At 52.1% G+C, this 21872-nt stretch overlaps 1 pseudogene; it reads right to left on the reverse strand.

Moving 5' to 3' along the window:
- Positions 1-17078: 17078 nt before the first annotated feature.
- LOC133907982 (U-box domain-containing protein 52-like) lies at positions 17079-20734 on the reverse strand (annotated as a pseudogene).
- Between the last annotated feature and the right edge of the window lie 1138 nt (positions 20735-21872).

Here is a 21872-nt window from a genome sequence, read left to right on the forward strand (position 1 = left end):
CAGCGCGGCGCAGGCCGGCGACGGGGCTGCCGCAACCAGCAGCCGCCGCGCCGGAGAAGAGGCTGCCCCCGAAGCTGCCGCGGAGTCGATGCCGGGAGACCGGGGAAAAAGACCCCGGAATTTGATCCTGCCGCCGGAGTCTCCGCCGTCGCCGACGGCAGCGGCGGCGTTCCCGGTGCTGGAGCCGCGCCTGGTGCGGATGGGGCCCGCGCCGACGCCTGCGACCACGCCGGCGACCTGCACGGCGGAGTCCGAGACTCGGGCGGCGGCACCCGAGGCCCGTGCTGTGGCCCAGCCGAGCCCCCAGCGGAAGAGGCGGCGGGAGGGGTCCGGACCGACGTCACCGGACCCGGACGTCCGGCTCCCAGCGGCCAAGTGGCGATATCGGTGAGTTATTTCTCTTGCTTTCCCATGGGTATTTTCGGCCCGAACTAAGTTTTGACTCTTTTACTTGTCTCCCGTAGGCCGGCCGCAGCCGTTGCGGCGTCGGAGAAGGAGCAGGCGCCAAGGGCGGAGCCGAACCTGCCCGCTGCGCCAGCGCAGGCAAGTGTAGGAACGGCGGAGGCGCCGATTGACGTGGAGGCGTCAATCGACGGGGCGGCTGTGGGGAGAGAGGTAGTGGCGGCGACTACGGAAACGGCGCCGGCGGAGCCTACCCCGGGCGCGGAGAGCCCGGGGCGGAGAACAGTGGAGGCGGATGCCTCGTCGGGACCGGTGGCCAAGGCGGCTGATGCAGGAGCGCAGCCGCCGTCCGAGGCCTTGGTTCCGGAGGAGCCTACCCCGGTCAGTCAGAGCCCGGGGCGGATGGCGGCGCAGGGCCCGGCGGAGAGCTTGGCCCCCCTGGAGGGATCCGGCGGAGAAGCCCGGGAGCCCTCGGCGCTCGCGGTGCCCGGCCGGCCTACCGATCCCTTCTCGGCCGCCATTGAAGGCGTCCGAGCTGCCGTCGAGCAGTTGGGCGCGGCGGTGGATGCCAAGGAGGGGGAGCTCGAAGCCGAGCGCGCCCGCCTGGCACTGGAGAGGGCGCAGCTGGCCGGCGCCCGAGAGGAGGCCCGTGCGGCAACCGTGCGGGAGCAAAAACTCCTTGATGACATCCGCGCGGGAGCCGCGCGGGAACTTGAAGACGCCGCCCGCCTGGCCGAGGCGTCGAGGCGGCAGGCTGCCGATGCCCTTGCCAGGATGGGGCAGGCGCAGGTGAGGGAGGCGGCGGTCACGTCCCGGGAGCGGCTTGCAGAGGAGCGGCAGGCCGAGCTGGCCCGCCGAGAGGGCGCGGTCGAGAAGACGCGCGCCGACCTCCAGCGCTGGGAAGACGACCTCCAGAGGATCAGAGGAGAAATCAAGCGCTGGGAAGAAGACGTCTCCATCCGGGAAGTGGACAACGCGCTGTCTGCGTCTGACCTCGGAGCCCGGGAGGACTCGGTGGTCCAGCAGGAGGAGGCGCTGGCCCGGCGGGAGAGTGAGCTGAGTCGCCGGGAAGGCGAGCTGAGTCGCCGGGAAGGCGAGGCAGCTGCCGCGGCGGCCGCCGCGGCTACCAGGGCGGAAGAGAATGCGAAACACGAGGCGGAACTGACCGCCCGTGAACAAGCCCTGTCCGAGGTGGTGGCCAAGGCGAAGCAGGATGCTGCCCCTGCCGCAGCTGGCGGTTCTTCTGGTCCGGCCGGGGACCAGGGACTTGAGGCACAGCTGCGGGTCGCCAAGGAGAAGCTCGAGGCGGCCTTCGTCTCGCGGGTTAACCTGGTGCAGATGCTGGAGGATATACTCCGGCGGATGCGACGGGCCATGGAGAAAGGCGGCCTTGGGCGGCTTGTCGGCGACACGAAGGGCGACGGCCCCGCACGGCAAGTGCTGGAGCTGCAGCAAGTCTGCGAGCGCCTCGAGACCCTGCCCTGGGCAGTCCAGGAGCTCGCTGCCCGGGAGGGACGTGGCCTGGCTCATGCCGTGGCTGAGCATGTCCTGGCCTGCTACCGAAGCAGGGACCCGAACTTCCCGCTGGAGCCGGCGCGGGAGGGAGTGGTCGAGGCTGAGGAGGAGGCCGCCCGGGCAGCGGTTAGTAGTACCGCCTCTGTGGTGGCGGCTGGCTTCAGGCGGGAGGTGCCGCCACCGCCAGCCCCCGGGGACGACTCAGAAGACTCAGCCGACGCCTCTGCCGCAGACTAGGCCGTCGGCGCCCTTATCTTTTTTGTTGCAGATGTAGGAGTGAACCTTTAGAAAAAGCTTTGTCCAGGTCTTGTGAATATAATGGCAGCTTTTCCTTGGGCTCGAAACTCCAATTTCTTTGTACGCTTAATGTTTCCTCCGGCGCTCTGCCTGGAAGTCCCGAGGAGTACTCAGTCGGGCCGCTCCCGACCTTCCCATCCCCGAGAAACGAAATAGTTGTGGTCGCTGGTGTTGGCGCAGCCAGCCTTCGAGCTCTCGCGAGTCCGTACTGCCTAGCTTAAGAAACAAAGACACAGACTCCCTGCTCGGGAGATAGAACGGCCCTGCCCGGAACACGCCGTGCCCAGTGAACACCTTTTCACTTTGCGACCACTCAGCCGGTAGAAGGGAGACGCGTGCGAGCGAGAATGTGACCAAGAGTCCTCGCGGTTCGGTGGTGCCCGGGCTCAAAAAAGGGCCGGACCGAGTACTGACAGCCTGCCCCCAAGGCCTGAGCTCCGGACTACTCGAGCAGCTCGAGTGATAGGATTACCCAGGGCACCTGAGGACTCGGTAGTGCTCGGGGTCCTTAAGAGCGGACCGACCACCACGACCACCACGAAGGGCTTCGGTCGAACGTTATCGCACGCACGGTACTCCTTTCTACGAACCGCTCTGTCGTTCTAGAAAAAGGCCGACACGCGGCAGGGTTTGTTCACGGGCCAGGAGACCACCTCACCGAGCAGATTAAAGTGCGAGAGCCCCCGAGAATGACTCGGGAACATAAAGTTACTGAAAGCAGATTTGTTTGAATATAACCACTCACCGGGCAGCCGTCGGCCTTCCGGCCAGCCGACCCAGAAGGGGTTGATTCCGAGCCCGGGGGCCCGGGAACTTGATCCTTTCAACGGAGCGCCCGACCGCCCATGGGCATACGAGGCTCCTAGGGTCGGGTGATCCCGACCACCCAAGCCTAGGCGGTAGGACCACCCGAAGAACCCTGGGGGCCGACCAGAGACCGGGGCATTGAAGCCCTCGCGGCCGAGCTGCTTGTGATTACTGTCCTGTGACTTGATAGAGAAAATGTAGAATTTCTTTGTCTGGTGCGCTCTGTTAGTGCGGTACTTGCCTTAGACTGCTCTTGTTTTTTCGACCCGAGACCTCTCGAATACCCGAACCGGAAGACAAGGGCGGTCAGAGGCATAACCTAGAGGTCCTATGGTTCGGTGGCGCCCGGGTATGACAGGCCAGACCGAGCACCGACAGCTCGCTCCGGGGGCCTGAGCTCCGGCCTACTCGAGCAGCTCGAGTGATGGGATTACTCAGAGCGCCCCGAAACTCGGTTAGTACCCGGGAGCCCGTTACGACACCGAATACCACTGCCTACCATGTCGGACGTAAGTCAGCGGCGACTGCCCGCATGTATACCGATTGGGATTCTTTTATCAATGGGAAAAAACGAGAGAGCGAACTTTTTCTCGCACAACCGAGCACCTCACCAGACAGGTTAAACATAGGGAATCCAGAGAAATAATTTGCCATAGTGATTGCTTTATTAAAATACTGAATGTACGATATTTACAAGGTTGGGCGACAGCGATTTACCATACGGGGCGAAGCCTCCAGATTGCTCGGGCGAGGAGAAGCCCCCGGCCTTATCAACCTGAACCGCGAGCTTGACCATCTACGGGTAGAAGCGTCGGAGATGCTCGATGTTCCACGGATTCGGGAGTGGCTGCCCCTCCTCCGTTGCCAACCTGAAAGAACCTGCCCGGGGGACCGCGATCACGGTGAACGGACCTTCCCACACAGGGGACAACTTATTCATTCCTTCGCGCGACTGGATGCGCCGGAGAACTAGGTCCCCCACCTCGAAAGACCGGGCCCGGACGTGACGCAGATGATAACGGCGCAAACTCTGCTGGTACCGAGCCGCCCGGACAGCAGAACGCCGCCGGCGCTCTTCCAGGTAGTCTACGTCGTCGCGCCTTTGATGCTCCTGCTCACCCTCAGAGTACGCGTGCACTCGAGGGGAGCCTAGAGTAAGCTCGGAGGGGAGGACCGCCTCGGCGCCGTAGACGAGGAAGAAAGGAGTTTCCCCGGTGGCGCGGCTTGGCGTAGTCCGGTTGGCCCATAGCACGGCCGGCAGCTCATCTACCCATCCCTTCCCGTGCTTAGCGAGCACGTCATAGGTCCGGGTCTTGAGGCCCTTTAGTATCTCCGCGTTGGCACGCTCGACCTGCCCGTTACTCCGAGGATGAGCGACGGAAGCGAAGCAAAGTTTGATGCCAAGATCCTCGCAATAGTCCCCGAACAAGGCACTAGTGAACTGGGTGCCGTTGTCGGTGATGATCCGATTGGGGACGCCAAATCGACCAGTGATGCCGCGGATAAACTGGAGCGCCGTGCCTTTGGTCACCTTGACGACCGGGACTGCCTCCGGCCATTTGGTGAATTTGTCGATAGCGACATATAGGTACGCATAGCCCCCGATTGCTCGGGGGAATGGACCCAAAATGTCCAAACCCCAGACCGCGAAAGGCCATGACAGGGGAATGGTATGGAGAGCCTGAGCTGGCTGGTGAACCTGCTTTGCATGGAACTGGCATGCCCTGCAGCGCCGAACCAGCTCGGAAGCATCCTGGAGAGCTGTGGGCCAGTAGAAACCTTGCCGGAAGGCTTTCCCGACCAGCGTGCGGAACGATGAATGGCCACCGCACTCGCCCTCGTGGATCTCAGCGAGAAGATCGCCGCCTTCTGCCCGAGAGATGCATTTCAGGAGAACACCTCCTGCGCTACGTCGGTAGAGATCCCCGTCTACTATGGCATAGCGTTTGGACTGCCGAGCAACCCTTTCGGCAGTCGCCTCATCCTCGGGTAGGAACCTTTCTTTCAAGTACCCTCGGATGTCAGACATCCACGAGGCATCTTGAGAACATTCGGTGAGCACAGCGCACTCGCCGGACGGCGGCGCCCTGACGGGGCTTCCCACTGAGGGCACCGCCGGGGTCCCCTGAATTGAGTTCGAGGTTTCCCCTTCACCCTGTTCGGCAGGCAGGATGGAAGGCCGTGTGAGTCTTTCTTCAAAGACTCCGGCAGGGACGCGCGCACGTGATGAGGCCAGGCGAGATAGCTCGTCGGCCGAAGCGTTGTCGCGGCGAGGGATATGCCGCAATTCAAGGCCATCGAAGCGTTTCTCGAGCTTCCTGACCGCGGCCACGTACGCCGTCATTTGAGGATCCGTGCACTGGTACTCCTTGGAGACCTGGTTGACGACCAGCTGGGAGTCCCCCTTGACCAGGAGGCGACGAATCCCGAGCCCCACCGCAGCCCGGAGGCCGGCGATGAGACCTTCATACTCCGCCATGTTGTTGGATGCGCAGAAATGCAACTGTACGACGTACCGGAGCTCTTCACCCGTTGGGGAGGTGAGAACCACTCCGGCCCCTGCGCCTTTCAGCGAGAGGGAGCCGTCGAAGTGCATGACCCAGTACCCGGGCATGTCGCGCCCGGGATAGGCAGAAAACTCTTCTGGGTCGACGCAGGGGATGGGGGTCCACTCTGCCAAGAAGTCGGAGAGCGCCTGGCTTTTAATTGCCTGGCGACTAACGAAGTGTAGATCGAACTCCGCCAGCTCTACTGCCCATTTGACAACGCGCCCGGTGCCCTCCCGATTTCGGAGAATGGGTCCTAGTGGATAAGTGGTAACCACTGAGACTTTGTGCGCCTGGAAGTAGTGGCGCAGCTTCCGGGAGGCGACGAGCACGGCATAGAGCAGCTTCTGAGCCTGAGGATACCTTGTCTTGGCTTCCCGGAGGACCTCGCTGACGAAGTACACCGGTCGCTGTGCCCGGCGGGCCCGGACGGTGGCCCCGCCCGGGGGGCTGCTACAGCCCCCAGGGGCGACGGCATGGTCGGGGTTGGCCGGGCATTCGAGCTCGATTCCTTGGCTAGGAAGAGCAGCGTGCTCGGGCTCGACCCCTAGCTCCGGGGGAGCCACGAGGACATGTGAGTGGTCGGGGGCCTCTGGGAGCTGGGACCCAGCATCCGGCCCTGAACACTCGTCTCGCTCCACCACCAATACTACGCTCACAACCTGAGGAGTGGCCGAAACGTAAAGTAGCAGGGGCTCACCTTGAGAAGGAGCCACCAAAACGGGCGGCGAGGTAAGGTATTTCTTTAAGTCGCGGAAGGCCTGCTCGGCCTCCGACGTCCAGTCGAAATGACCGGATCTCTTCAGAAGCTTGAAGAGGGGGAGCCCCCGTTCCCCGAGCTTGGAGATGAAGCGCCCGAGGGCGGCCATGCAGCCGGCGAGGCGCTGGACCTCCTTGAGTCGAGCCGGGGGTCGCATCTGCTCGATGGCCCGGATCTTCTCCGGATTGACCTCGATTCCTCGGCCAGAGACCAAGAAACCAAGGAGCTTGCCCGCCGGGACCCCGAAGACACATTTCTCCGGGTTGAGCTTGAGGCGGGTAGAGCGGAGACTGTCGAAAGTCTCGGCAAGGTCCTCGAGCAGGGTGGCGCGGTCTCGGGTTTTGACCACGAGATCGTCGATGTAGGCCTCGACGTTGCGGCCGACCTGCGAGTTAAGTGTGATTCGAATGGCGCGCTGGAAGGATGATCCAGCGTTGCGCAGGCCGAAGGGCATTGACATGTAGCAATAAGTCCCCACCGGGGTAGTAAAAGCAGTTTTTTCCTCGTCCCCTATGGCCATGCGAATCTGGTGATACCCAGAATTCGCGTCTAGGAAGCACAAAAGATCACATCCCGCAGTTGAATCTATGATTTGATCAATGCGAGGTAAAGGGAAAGGATCTTTTGGACAAGCCTTGTTAAGGTCGGTGTAGTCCACGCACATGCGGAGCTTGCCGTTGGCCTTCGGGACGACGACTGGATTTGCTAACCAGTCGGGGTGGAGGACTTCTCGGATAAATCCGGCGTCGAGGAGCTTGCGGACTTGCTCGCGGATGAACTCCTGGCGCTCTGGCGCCTGCCGCCGGACCTTCTGCTTCACCGGGCGAGCGTCCGGACGCACGGCCAAGTGATGCTCGATCACCTCCCTAGGGATCCCGGGCATATCGGACGGTTGCCAGGCAAACACGTCTGCGTTAGCCCGGAGGAAGGCGACGAGCGCGCTTTCCTATTTGCTGCCCAGGTCGCTGCCGATACGGACAACCTGGGCAGCGTCTTCGCCCACCTTGACCTCCTTCGTTGGAACGGAAGTGTCGGCGGCGAGTCGGGGTCTGGATGTAGAGGGTCCCGGGCCCCCTGAAGAGCCATCAGCCTCGGCTTGCGCTGAGACTAAGGCCATATAGGTTTGTTCGGCGCAGGAGACAGCGCCACCGGAGTCAGCGGTCACGGAGATAGAGCCTGCGGGGCCGGGCATCTTAACCGTAAGGTATGCATAATGCACGGCCATCATGAACTTGGCAAGCGCCGGACGCCCGAGGATGGCGTTGTAGGGGAGAGGGAGCTCTGCGACATCGAAGAGGACGCTCTCCGTACGAAAGTTGTCCCGTCTTCCGAACGTGACAGGCAACTCAACCTGCCCGAGGGGCAGGGAGTGCCCGGGCGTTACTCCACAGAAGGGGAGCGACGGCTTCAGGCGTCGGGAAGGCACTTGCAGCTTCTCAAAGGCCTCTTTGGAGAGGAGGTTGAGACCGGCGCCGCCGTCGACCAGCACTCTGCCGATTTTAACATTGCAGACAGTGGGAGACACGACCAGAGGCAGTCGCCCCACAGCTGCAGTACTGACGGGGTGGTCGACCATGCTGAACGTGATCGGAGCATCCGACCACCTCAGGGGTCTTGCGGCCTCCTCGCTCGGGGTTGCCGAGCACACTTCGCGCCGCATGACTTTGATGCCACGGCGCGAGCAGGGTGTGTAGGCGCCTCCGTTGATGAAGGCAACCGTATGCTCGGGCTCCTGGAAGCCGAGCTCGGTATTGTCGGGGATGACCTCGGTATTGCCTCCCCCGCGGGATTCGTCGCGCTCCCTCTGGCGCTGCTCTACGAGTCCCTTGACCGTACGGCACTCCGTGAGATCGTGCCATCTGGTCTGGTGTATGGGACACCATTTACCTGGCTCAGGCCCCGCGGGAGCGGGGACCCTCGCTGGAATAGGGGGCCGACCAGGGGCCGGGGCTCTTGCTGGAGCTGATGCCCTAACCGGCGCTGGGGCCCTCGCGGGCGCCGAGGCCCTAGGAGGAGCCCGAGCAGGAGTCCTGACGGGGCGCCGATCGGCTTCGGGCCGACGCTCTTGTCGGCGATCGGGCTCTTGCTGCCTTCCACGAGCGGGGGCTTGAGCTGGCTCAACAGGAGCAGCCTCGCGCTTCCTCCTCTTTTTCTTTTCCCGCCTATCAGAGCGGGAAGAACTTGGTCGATCGGAAGTGGGGCGAGGAGCATGCCATGCCCTGGCCTCCGCCGCTTTGGCGCACTTATCGGCCAGTGCGAAAAGTTCCGCAGGGGTCTCGATCTCGTGCGTGCCTAGCTTCTCGAGCATCCGCTCATCGCGTACGCCCTGCCGAAAGGCAACAATAACAGCATGGGGGGCCACTCGCGGAATAGTGTTGCGAACCTGGCTGAAACGCTGTATGAATCGACGCAGCGTCTCCCCTTCCTGCTGTTGGACGGCGTGGAGGTCGCACTCCAGCCCGGGACGCGCGAACGTACCCTGAAAGTTGGCCACAAATTGGTGGCACAAGTCGTCCCAGGAGCTGATAGATCCTGGGGGTAAGTTCATAAGCCAGGAGCGGGCGGAACCCCTCAAGGCAACATGAAAGTAATTTACCATCACCTTTTCGCTGCCTCCGGCCGCTTGGACGGCCGTCGTGTAGATCTGGAGGAACTCGACGGGGTCGATGGACCCGTCGTACTTCTCTGGCAGCTCGGGGCGGAACTTGGAAGGCCACCTCACCCGACGGAGCTCGGCGGTGAAGGCACGGCAACCGGTGCCGTACCCCGCAGCACGAGCGGGGGTTCTTGGTGGAGAGGAACGGCGAGCCGGGGATCCCCGGTGGTCGTGGGCCGGGAGAGAGGAAGCCTGGTCCTCTGCCCCAACCCCCTGCCGGGTCTCCCGCTGACGCTCGAGAGTGACCCGGGCATCTTCGTGGCCCCTGCGCTCGTCGAGGCGCAAGCGGAGGTCCCGGGCCTCCGACACGTCCGGGGGGATGACGCTCCGCCTGGAGACCCCCCGGCCCGTGCGGGTGTTGCCTGCTGAGGAGCCGACTCTGGCGGCACCGCGCTGAAAAGTGGCGCGAGGACTCTCGACCTGTACCTGGCGGCGAGCGGTGCCGACCAAAGCGGCGATGTCTTGCATCCACCGGCCTTCCGGAGTGTTTGGCGTGGCCTGAATGGGAGGGTGCCTGAGGAGGGCTTGCGCTGCAAGCAAGGCGCTCCCTGGGCTGGCCTCACTAAAAGCGAGCCTGCGCCGGGGCGGCGCCCGACGTGATCCAGAGGCGGGCCTAGCGGCCGGGGCCCTGACCATCTGCTGGGGGTCAGAGAGCACGCCGGCAGCGGCGGCGCTGATGGGCCCAGCGCCCTGATCCCCTTGGGCGGGAAAAACCTCTTGGCCGTGGGGCGGCGTTCCGTTACTGGAAGTGGAGCCGGAACACTGGAGACGATGCCCACCGGCCATCTTTTCCTGTGGAGAAAAAAGGGAAACAAACAATCTAGGGATATTCCCCCCTACCTGGCGCGCCAGCTGTCGGAGAGTGAACTCCTGTCGCAGGGATCCCGAGAGACCCCTTTTTAGAGATTCGGCCGGGGGGATGATCCTAGAAAAGCTTGCACGGGAAATGAGCGGAAAAGGAAATAAAATGCGATGGCTTGCGGGGACACCGGGTTTTTGGACAGGTTCGGGCCGCGCGGAGGCGTAACACCCTACTCCTGTATGAGTGTTATATCTATCCTTGAAGGAGATCCTTCAAGGGTATATCTGGTTCTCGAGGGAGAGCTGTTTACAAAGAGCAGGAGGCTCTTATGTTCTAGCTAGCTGGTTTCTTGATTGTCTTGTGATCGGGGGTGGTGATTTCTTGTTCTTCGACTGACCTCTTGTTTTTCTCTTGTCCTCCTCTTTTTCGTTGTTCGTCTCTCCCGAGTACTTGAGTGAGACCTTCGGGGCACCGAGTCCTCGCGGGCTGCCACGTGCAGCCCCGAGCACCCTCTCCCGAGCACTTTAAAGGGACCTTCGGGGCACCGAGTCCTCGGGGGCTGCCACGCGCAGCCCCGAGCACCCTCTCCCGAGTCTCTGCTTTTACCTTGCAGGGTGGTGATATGTGGTGGGCGGCCGGTTTGGCCTCGGGACTTAGGGACCCCTGGTTCTAAATACACCGACATCCCCGATACCCAGATGGAGGTTTCAACACTAAGCTAGAGGTTTGATCGCCCAGATGGAGTTCCCGCGTTGAGCTTGAGGTCCTCGCCACTTCGATTGAGTTTCTCGCGTTGAGCTCAAGTTCCCCACAGTTGAAAATGAATTTCTGGCCTTGAGCTACACCATCCCCGAGGAACCTATTAGCACTGAACAAGGCAAATCCGACTAATGGCGGTGCTGTGACATCGGCGAAGAGGATCCCACCATGGTCACCGCCTCATGATGACGGAATCTCCTTGACGGCAGCATCCACCACCCCTTATCGTGCGATGAGTTGGAGGTTGTTGGCAGCGGTTGTCTTTCACCTGGTGCGACTCCTCGTGTAGAGGCAGCATGAGGTCAGACGTAGCTTCCTCAAGCTGGTGCTGTGGTGCTCGCAACTTGGACTCGACCTGGAGGGTCCGAGTAAATAGCCGAGAGCTCCACTTGAAGCCTATCCCAGAGTGTCTAGCCCAATCTGTAGTATCCGAACTCACCCGGAGGGTCCGGGTAAATAGCCGAGAGCCTCACTCAGAGCCTCACCAGAGTGTCCAACCCAATTCGGAGTATCTGAACTAGCCTGGAGGTTTCGGGTTATTTCAAAAATAGCTAACTAAGAGCCCTCACCTGGAGTTTCATCTGGAGGTTCCGAAATCTGGATACTCTAAGTTCAACCCGGAGTCTCTGGCCTCTTGTTACTTTTTTGTGTTGTTTAAATCGCAAGTTTCGGTGTATGTCTTATACTTTTAGCTTGTTGTTATCCATATTGTAGCATATATTGTGCCCATTTCATTCATGCTCATCATTGCACATATTCTTCTTTAGTGAACGAAGAACCAAAGCGTGTCGCGACCGTGGTTGAAGGTGACGCCAATCTACTCGAGTTTTACGAGTTTTGCGCGGGTAGCATAAGGCAAATCCTAGAGCAGTAAGGCAAACATCTAAGTATATTTCTCCTATTAAGTTAGATCATTTGCGTCATATGTGATAAATTACGCTTTATGTATGTTATACATGAGTTCGAGTCAATGTCGGATTTATGATGGGTAGAACCTATGTTCATACACTAATTCTCCTATCTTGAATAATTGTTGATCTGTATCCTTGTAGCATAGGGTCAATATGATGTTGTCTAACTTAAAATATTATTCTTGATGCTTAACAAGTGCTTAGGTCCTCGGCGGAAGTCGATCGGTGATATGTTTCATCGTTTGCGAGCATAGGCTTTAACTACTTGTACAATGGTCATAATGATGGGTTCATGGTGTCGGTTGGATGAGTAGGGTGGATGAGGCAAGATGTGGGCACTATTAGGGGTGTTTGTCCTGCCCAGATGTGGAGTTCTCCTGGGTAGGTCGGTAAAGGGACACAGACACCGTATATCGCTTGCATCGTTTAAGCAACGATCGTTGTTGCAGTTGGCTTTAGCACTTTTCATGCTTACTACCTGTCGTATATGGGAATGATGAGCCGATTAACTTTGTAGCTGTGGTTTTTGGCGTGCAGGTTGATGGTGTCGGGCATGAGGCCAGTTGAGGTATCCAGTTTGCTCCGGGAGTAGTTCTGGATGATCTGCGTACCTATCGACGCATGATCAAACGGTCGGGGCTTATTGAAAAAGGTTAACATGAGTACCCCTTGTGTAGACCTGTGTGGTCATGCAAGTTGTATAGTTCTCAAGTCATGTAGGTAACGGAGTACTCCCTGCAGGGTGATAAAATTTTTCGTTACATTATGTTCATTTGATGTTTATGGGTAAGTTTGTTACTTTGGTCAAGTATGATGCTCACATATATTTGTGTTAAATTTGCTTTTGTATATGAATTTACTTAACCATGTTGTCGTATTCTTGTTAACATCCCAATGCATCATCCTTGAAGTCGGGCTATTCATAAGTGTCTATTATGGATTAAATCTTACGAGTACCTTCGTACTCAGTTGCTTTACAGGTTTTGCAGGTGAGGAGGAGTTATTTTTTGGCTACTTCACACCCGCTGATGCGAGTGGTGGGAATGAGTAGTGTATCATACACTTGGAGGTTATGCGTTCGGGGTGAAGCCTAAGGGTATATGGCTTCATCCACCTTTTGTTATCTTTAGCTTTTTGTTTCCGCTGTATTGTTTCTTTTGTTGGTTAGCGGTTGAGCAGATTTTAGTCTAATCTTAACTTTCTTTTGCTGTAAACTGTATTAACTTGGTGCATACTTAAGAACTTATAATATAATGTTAATTGCTCGCTCTTTCTTAAGTTTTATTATGATGTTCTATATTGAAAAGGCATGTGTTCCGATCTTGGGCACTACCGGAGCGGTATTCTGATTAATCATTGAAGTCATGATTAAAAAAATAATTGACTTAATAATTAATTATAATACTATTTGTACAATTCCTCATAGAAGATAACGAAGGCGGCACCATGGAACTTGAGGCTAACATGTCTACACCAGTGCAAGACGTGTTGATGGAGAGTGGTATAGGTGGCGGTAGCTTGATCTGGTTGGTGGAGAGCGACGGTGGTAGTTTGATATGCTTCATAGATTATAGGGAGAGGAAGGAGGCAAGAAAAGAGATAAAGGAGAGGATGAAGAAGAGAGGATCAAATCTGGCAAATGGGACTAATCATTTGTTTTAATTTTAATTTTTTGAATGGAGTGACATGTCATTAGAAAATATGTGATGTGGTTGTCAACATGACGAAAACAGCCATCACGTCTACTTAAAAAAATTGAGTCGGTTTTAACAGGTGAGAGTCACCGATTTCGTAGTTAAGGATAAAAATCGGACAAACTCCATGATTAAGGGCCCAAAACCAGACTTATTCCTTCTGGATACCCTGCATGTTATGTTACAGTACTACTAGTTTCCTGGACGCCGATCGAGCCTGCCACGTCGCTCGGACGTGGCGCGTCCCTGCATGCAGAGTCTCCCGCGGCGCGCGCCACGAACGTGCAGCCATGCCCATGCATGATCGAACAACGATGAGATGAACCCCAATCAATCACCGTTGAATTGACAAGCCAAAGCGTGAGACGAGCTAGCTGCACGCGCATGGCGGCGCAGCCATGCATGCGCGCGCTGGCTTGCTGAGATGAGCTGCATGCATGCGTTTTGTCTTTTGTACTGGCACACCAAATTAAATCTCTATTATCAGCAATAAAATTTGTCTTTTGTGCACCATATAATTTTAAACATGTACACCATCTAAATTCAGATAAGTTAAAATGTGCAATGGATACTTTAAAGCAATAGCTTCGCCCGTGCGGCCATTCCCGTCATCGATCGCGTGTGAACTGCACAGCCTAAGCCTAGCTAGCACTACCAGATACGTAGCTCCTGCTCCTGCTCCGGCGGCGTGTGGCCGGCCCCTTGCGATTCGATCGGCTCCGATCCGCTCGATCTGGTGCGACGGCCGCGCTTGACGGGGCGGTTGAATCATTGGCCATCGACGTTATTATATTTTTTGTTGCGTCGCTACGTCGTATCATCGATTACTGCATCGTATTTTTTATTTTTAACAGTACTGATTTATAATTAGGCGGCTGATTCTATCTCATCTATATTTTTAAGTTAAGTCCACTAATATTTGCAAGTCGCATGATGGTGGTGCGGTGCCATCGATGTTGTAATCAAATGGAAGAGACACACACGTGTGCACACTCGATCATAACGTGGCAACTGGCCGGCGAGGCGCTTGCTTGACCAATCATCAATTCAATGTGCCCTATCTAGGGAATGGTCAGAGAGGAAGAGGACCGCTCTAGTGCTCATTAATTTATCTTGAGGTACCACAAGTAGCAAGGAGTAACAATATTTTGAGGACTTTAGAATTTATAAAAGCAGAGGAGTTAGTATTCGGTAATACTACTCCTTTTGCCAATACCTGTAGCACCCCTACTAATCACGCAAGCATGGTCCTATATATGTATAGTTCTTGACTTGGGCACTTGGGACAAGTAGGATGGAATGGCTGATAACACTATAATCGGTAATTACTATGCTAACTGACACATATTTCTATTATCTTTCTATATTACATAATATTTTTGTATTTTTCTAATAAAATAATATTATTCTAAAAAATTTGGTAGGTCTGGTTGGTGTTGCCACACTGACACGAAGCCGGCAAGGTGTCTGGTGTTCATGATTAGGTTTAAAGTGTGCCCCCCTCGATGAGCCCCGCATGTCCCCGCGTCCCCTTCACTACGCTACTTCTCGATGCTGACAGGTCACTACTTTGCGTTCAGAAATAGAAATAGTAGATGTATTTTATTTAAAAAAAATTATGAACATTTAATTAAATTATAAAAAAATAATGTATAAAATTATACAACTAGTTCGTAATTTAAAATAATTTAACACTATATATGTTTTGTTACTATAAATGATATATTTTATGAAAAAACCTTAACCAAAATATCAGTTTAAAGATCGAACCTAAAAGAAATAGGTCTACTATTTCTAAATGAAGAGAGTAATATTATTAACAAGATTAGGCAATCTTCGTACATCATCACCAACAACTCGTGTAAGCACTTGGTTTCTATTAACAGAAACCTGTAACCCCTTGCCTTGTCTAAAAAAACGTACATCATCACCCCATTATTTCAAAAAACAAATCCTAAAATACTTTTCTCAGCCTTCGAAATATAAGCGTTTCCCTACATTTCGTAACACCTATCACTTTTGACTAAATATTAACTACTTATGCTTAATTTGAGGATCCTACCTCTATTTTTTTACTTGTTTAGAATATCGACAGGGTCTTCAAAACACATATTTTAATATAATTTTTTATAATTATTTCTTAATAAAATTTATTAAACATATAACCATATGAAAGTATTTTGTATAGCCGATCCACTCATATATATGCGTATGTCAAATCCAAATAATAATAATTTTATATGATTAGTGATCAAAGTTTTTTAAATTTAACTACACGTATTGAAAATGACATCTATTTCAGCACTGCATAACAGGAATCATGTCATTTCCTCCCAAAACAGTTGCGTACAATTGCACCAACAACATGTGGGGCACGTAAGCGTCATCCACAACAGGACCTTCCTGTTGGAGAACTGGAGTCCTCAAGCAACTGGTTCGTGTGGGACAGGGATTAATTGATCAGTGATTGGTTGGTGGCTTGAAGCATGCAAGGAGTGGCTCCAGGCAGCGATCACGGGACCATGTTCCCTTGATTGTAGAACTCTCCCATTCAGCCACTACTTGGATTGGTCAGGTGCTTCCGTTACTATCTGTAGTCAACTTTGGGGTCACCAATTATTGGAGTACGGATGAGTATGGTTCTAAATATAAATCTGAGATTGGCCAGACCATCACCGAGTTAAGTTGAAAATCTGGACGGAAGAAATTAGTCAAGGACGTGGCGTCATCTCGCTGCACGTGGAAGCTTCTCCCGCGTCCTGGCACCATTTTGCTTTCATGCATGGTATGGCTAGCATAATATATGATGATTGGATAATAACTGATGGCCAGTACTCTGTTTATTTATTTATTTATGGATCGAGGCCAATTCTACTTACTGCATCACGCCATGGCACATAACTCTGAAGCTTTTTTATTTATATATTTTTATTTTTTAATATTTATAAAAATATATAGCTATTTTAAAATATTACATATCTAGACTATCGTCACATGTTGGAAGAGCGACAACAAAGATGAGCGACATCTTATGGGCCTATAGTGCAATAGGTCAGAAATTAAATATTTTGACCGACGTGATATCTACGTCAATATGTCACCCGACCAACGGCCGACACCTTTATTATCACCGGGCGACACTTTTTTGCATATATAATAAAAAAGCTAGTATATATAAAAAAACATGCATGCGCAGGTGCTTTTGGACTGAAAAAGCTAGCCCAACACCACATGTGAAAAGACACCTTTTTCAATAGGTCTAGCAGAGGTATTGTTCATTCGACTGACGATAGCTAAGGTGTCATATCTTGGTTGGGTGATATGTTAACATGTACATCGTATCGACCAGGGTATTTAATTTTCGACCGTTGTACCATGAAACCTACAAGGTGTGGCCCGTTAGATGACGAAAGCTCAAGCACAGTTTCTATCAATCAAATATATGATCACGAAACGCATCCTCCGCGGATCAAATATATTCTGCTCAATCATCCTCTGAAATTTAAGAAAAACAATATTTGCCCAATCATGCTGCATTAACCCAGAACAAAAGTTGTGCATCTTCCAACCACCAAACACCGCTACCAAGTCGAACAAGCTGGGGATGGGTTTCAACTATCAATCATTACAAATTGTTGTTGTAGTGCGTGCGTGTGATTATGTACCAGTAGGAGGTCCTATCTGCATATGTGCTATTAAGGAAAGGGGTAGAGCTCGGGCAGAGCATCTCAGCTCTCAATTTCTCAATTCAACACAAATTAACGTAATAGACAGTATGGAGGGGAGCTTCACCATGTTTTGGAGGAATATAAGCCACCCCAGGACACAATGGAATATCACATTACTATGGTTTCCGCTAATTAAATCCCGGAAAGGATCTGATTGATGCTCAGCAGATTGAGAACTATAATTTGGGGAGAAACAAGAAGTAATCTTCAAAATTTATCGTGGATTTGATCTAGGAGATTGCGCAAAACTGCTACTTACAGAGAACCCACATTACCACTGCATCTACAGTATATGAAGGCTATCAAGACAAACCTGTACATCATTAGCTTCTGGTGTAGTATCCATGTGCAGTTAGCTCAGTCAGTGAGCCTCATCACCTCGTCCTTCTGCCTTCCAGCTATTGATCGCGCATAGAAGAGCATGATTGTGCACCAAGTTTTTGTTAGGAAGCCGCGAGTTTGTCAATGGTGACACCTCATGCAGCCACATCTCAATCGCAACCCGGTCATACGAGTACCCATCAGATGCAATGCATGGATCCTGCATTACCCTCTGCAGAGCAATCCAAAAGAAGTTTCACCTCACATCCTTTAAGCAAAATAATGGATACAGCAAAATATGAGTAATTTGAATATCGGACTACCTCTCAGTCTTACAATAGTTTAAAATCTGAATCAGGTACACCATTACATTCTTCAAACTTCAAAATAGATCAATGGCTTCTCACAAAGACAACAAACTACACACCTACATGTGGCATTGATGCAATTAGGTATCATAGAAATAATGCAATGCAACAAGTACCTTTAGTATGGGACAGATAAAATGGCTTGGTGGTGCAGTTGGGCCTGGCAGCACTGGGACACAGGCTGTGCTGGCAATATTATTCAGCCGCTCCAACTCTACAAGAACCTTACACTTCAGGTCAGGTCGATCCTTGCTTCGCATTTCCAAACAACTTAGGCCAAGCTGAGCTAGCTCATGCGCTTCTTGCACAGGCCACTTCCCTGCACCCTGGTCCAAGATGTCAACAAGGCGATTATCTTCCAATGCTGTCTCCACAATGACCGCTAGCCCTACTGGTGGCTTTGCTGTCAGCAGATGCAGTAACACCATGCCCAAGGCATATGTGTCAGATTTTGCTGAAACTTGACCTGTCCTGTGGTACTCTGGGTCCATTTATTAGTGCTAATGATATAAATGGACATTACAAAGGAACTCACTTTTTCATTTTATAACCTAATATGGAAGATAATTTTAGAAATTAGTATATCACATTATAGGAACATTAGTGAATTTTTTCAGATTTTCTGGGAATTTTTGTGAGGCCTTAAAAATTGGTAGAGGTAACTTTTGGGGAATTTTAGTTTGAATTCTACATCAGATTTTTAGGTGAATCCAGTTAAAATGGGTTACTTATGAATTACAGAGCATGTACAAAAATCGACATATTTTTTGGCATTTTTTAGTTTGAGTTGCAAAAGTTTTAGTCTGAATGGCACAAGTTTTTCTTGCCCTAAGTACTTTCCTAGCGGCTACTGTTAATCCGTGCCAGTAGCCAACGTGCTCAGGTGGCATTTGGGAGTTGACTTTTGGTAGGATGGTATTTGGGCGTGCGCCACCCGGTAGGGTGGCAAATAGTCAATTGCCCCTTCTTATAAAGAGGGTGGCCGATTATGATCTGCAGAAGAGGAACTGTCCAGATTCTCCCCGGAAAAGTTGGATCTAGAAATTCTGGATGGTGTAATATCTGCATGGGATGAAAAGGATAAATTTCTTGGATTGGTTTGTGGCTCAACCAAATGATCTCCACTCCCTTGTCATTGAAATCCAAAGGGCCAATAATGCTCCATTTAGATCACAAAAAGGAAACTAGGTGCTCCAAATTTCACGAGTACAAACGTAGCAAACATGCTTACTATATCATCTTGACGAGTACAAGGAGGGTCCACACAACTACTCTGGTTGGTAAAATAGAACAAAGAAAATCTGAGTTGGAATCATTCATCATGCTATCCTGGCAAGTGGCAATACAATGGAACTTTCCAATGTTAATTTTACACTCAGAGAACTTTACCTGATACTGATGTCTTATCATCTGAATGAAGCTCACTATTAGAACTCTCGTTGACATGGAATATCTCAAAACTGTTGTCACCTTCCGATCCAGGAGAATAAACCATGGACAAGCCACCTTTTGAAACAGCATACACCGTACAAAAGCTCGGAACACTTTTGCATATTCTAGAGGACGTCCTAGTGCCCTTGGACTTCCTAAGCCATTTCACCGAATCATCATCATTTTCATGTATGCAGTTCATGATTAATTAGTACAGAGCAAGTTTTGAGTACCTCACAAAGTTGCCCTCAGAAGAGACACCAACAACAAGCTTGTTGATTTGGCATGAGACAACACCTGAAATGGTTTCTGCCACATCGCCACCCTTGACAACCTGAACAACAAGGCGTCATATAACGTATATAATCGTTATTCTAGAAAAAAGTAGTATACACCTGCAAAGCAGGGTGCTAAAAAATTCATAGTAACATTACTGGCTAAAGTTCTTTTCTGTTTTGATAAATTTATCCTTTATATTTGGAAGTACTATCCTGCACAAAACTAATTTTGCAAAAGATGCGCCAAAATATTTCTTCTCCATTATACTATTTAATATATTTCACTATCTTTCTTAGGCTCCAGTGTGCACTTGAGAATGTAAAATTTCTGACGAACAAGATAAGCTGTGTTGAATAGCAGCCTCATACCTTTCCATCACACATGTTCTTGTACACGAGGAGCATATTTTGGGCATCGCATTCAACTTCCTTTTCGTATGCACTGGCAATGTCATCCCTCACTTGATCAATTGGGACATAGTTGCCCACTACAAGGAACCAAATTAATTACAGCGGAAACAATATTTACAAAAGAATGTGTGCATTTGGATTGAAGAATGCATACTCACTTGGGGTTGGGATAAGTGTAACCTTTTGCCGGACATGAATAAGCTGAACCTTGTCCTCTTTCTGGCACCGAAGTTTTTCAGAGCCCATTTCACTGCATACTTGCTGGACTTGGAGCTACAAACAGCCAACCCAATAGTGATAGATGGATCACTAGATGATGATGATTCGGTGACCTCGGCTTCTTTTTGGGTGGCCATAGAAATTGCGATTTGCTTTGCCTATATCCCTTGTACAAGAACCCTGCATCAAGCAACATGGTATGATCAACAGCCTAAACAGCTGGAGCCTGAATCCAGCAACTGTATCACTCAGTTAAGCCTCCCGAGGCATCAAATGACCATAAGAGTTGCTACATTGTGTAAACTATAGTTCAGAAACTGCAAGCAAAGATGCTCCTAACATCTGCAGTAATTCCTGGCATTACTATAATCTACAATTTCGAACAAATCGTTATAGCCAACCGGAGGGAGAACACTGAGAACATCACATCCGGAGGATCGAGCAGGAAATGAGGCAAGCAAGGCACACGCATACACACACGGCCCACGCGCGAACACGGACACACACGCACGCTCGCGCACGCGCGCACGCAGACTCACAAGCTCACCCACACGCGCCCGCGCGCGCGCACACACACACACAAACCAAGTCTCGCAGAACTGGAACCAAAACGAAATCGAGTTCATCACCCGCAAGCATTCGCGCTTCGTCCACTAACGCTGCCTGGGGAGAATCCAAAAGGGCAATGGGGAATTCAATCGGAAGCAAGTCAAATCCCACCTTCTCCGACTCCGCCGTCTCGAACTCCGGCGACGCCTCCCGAGTCGAGCCGCCGCTCGCCACCTCGCCAAGCAGGAGCAGCAGGAAGCGAAACCAACATAGGGGGCCGGGGGGGGGGGGGGGGTGGGAATAAAAAGAGGCACGACACCAAGTGACATACGAGGCCCACTGCTTAGGCGGGGAACTGCATAGGATGCTGAACTCGTAGTGGGACCCGGCCCGTGCAGCTTGTCTCGGCTCAGTCCACCCACGAGCCCAACCCAGCCCAGTTGGTTGCCCGCATGCATGGTATAGTAGAAGCAATTTAAGCGGAGTTATTTTTATTGAAAAGAAGAGTTTTTGTTGTTGTATTTGTATAGATAAGCTAAGATGAGTGTTTATTTGGTTGATCGAATCTGAGATCGTATGAGTGGTTACTCGTATTAAAGTGATTTTATGATACTGATAAGTGGGTTTATTTGTATTTATGGATGCATGAGCTTGTATCTATCGGGCTAAGCTGCAGACGTACATTTGTATCTGTCAAACTAGACTAAAATAATGTATATGGGCAACCAAACATGCTTTCTCTGATATTACACACATCCGCCGAGCTAGGTTACTCCCATGTGGACAACCAATCAACATCAGAGAGACGCACGCGAGCATAGCAGCGGCATGAAAACGGATCAAATACGAATCGAATAGTCAATGTTTCACATTGATATCCATATTTAATACGAATACAAATATAAATTTAAATATCTTTGAATACGAATACGAATTGGATTGTTCGGATACGAACCTGCATCTGAATATGCATATATTCAGTTGTATGTGTCCACGTATGTGAATATCCTACAGCTTTAACAATAAATTATAAAATAATAAATTTATTTGATATACGCATGATGACAAATCAATATAAGTATCGAATATCTAACTATATGGTATATATATGCATAAAGAGTGCATTTGTCGGTGTATTTAGAACCAGGGGTCCCTAAGTCCCGAGGCCAGGCCGGCCATCCACCACATGTCACCACCCTGCAAGGTAGGTAGAAGCTAAGTCCCGAGAGAAGTTGCTCGGGGCCGCCGCTTCTGGTTCCCGAGCACCCTAGTTCCCCGATGATCCGCAGAGCCCAAATACCAAAAAGGAGGTGCTCGGGAGAGAGTGCTCGGGGCTGCACGTGGCAGCCCCCGAGGACTCGGTGCCCCGAAGGTCCCACCGAAGTGCTCGGGAGAGAGTGCTCGGGGCTGCACGTGGC

The sequence above is a fragment of the Phragmites australis genome, chromosome 24 (genome assembly GCF_958298935.1).
Source record: "Phragmites australis chromosome 24, lpPhrAust1.1, whole genome shotgun sequence".
NCBI lineage: Eukaryota > Viridiplantae > Streptophyta > Magnoliopsida > Poales > Poaceae > Phragmites > Phragmites australis.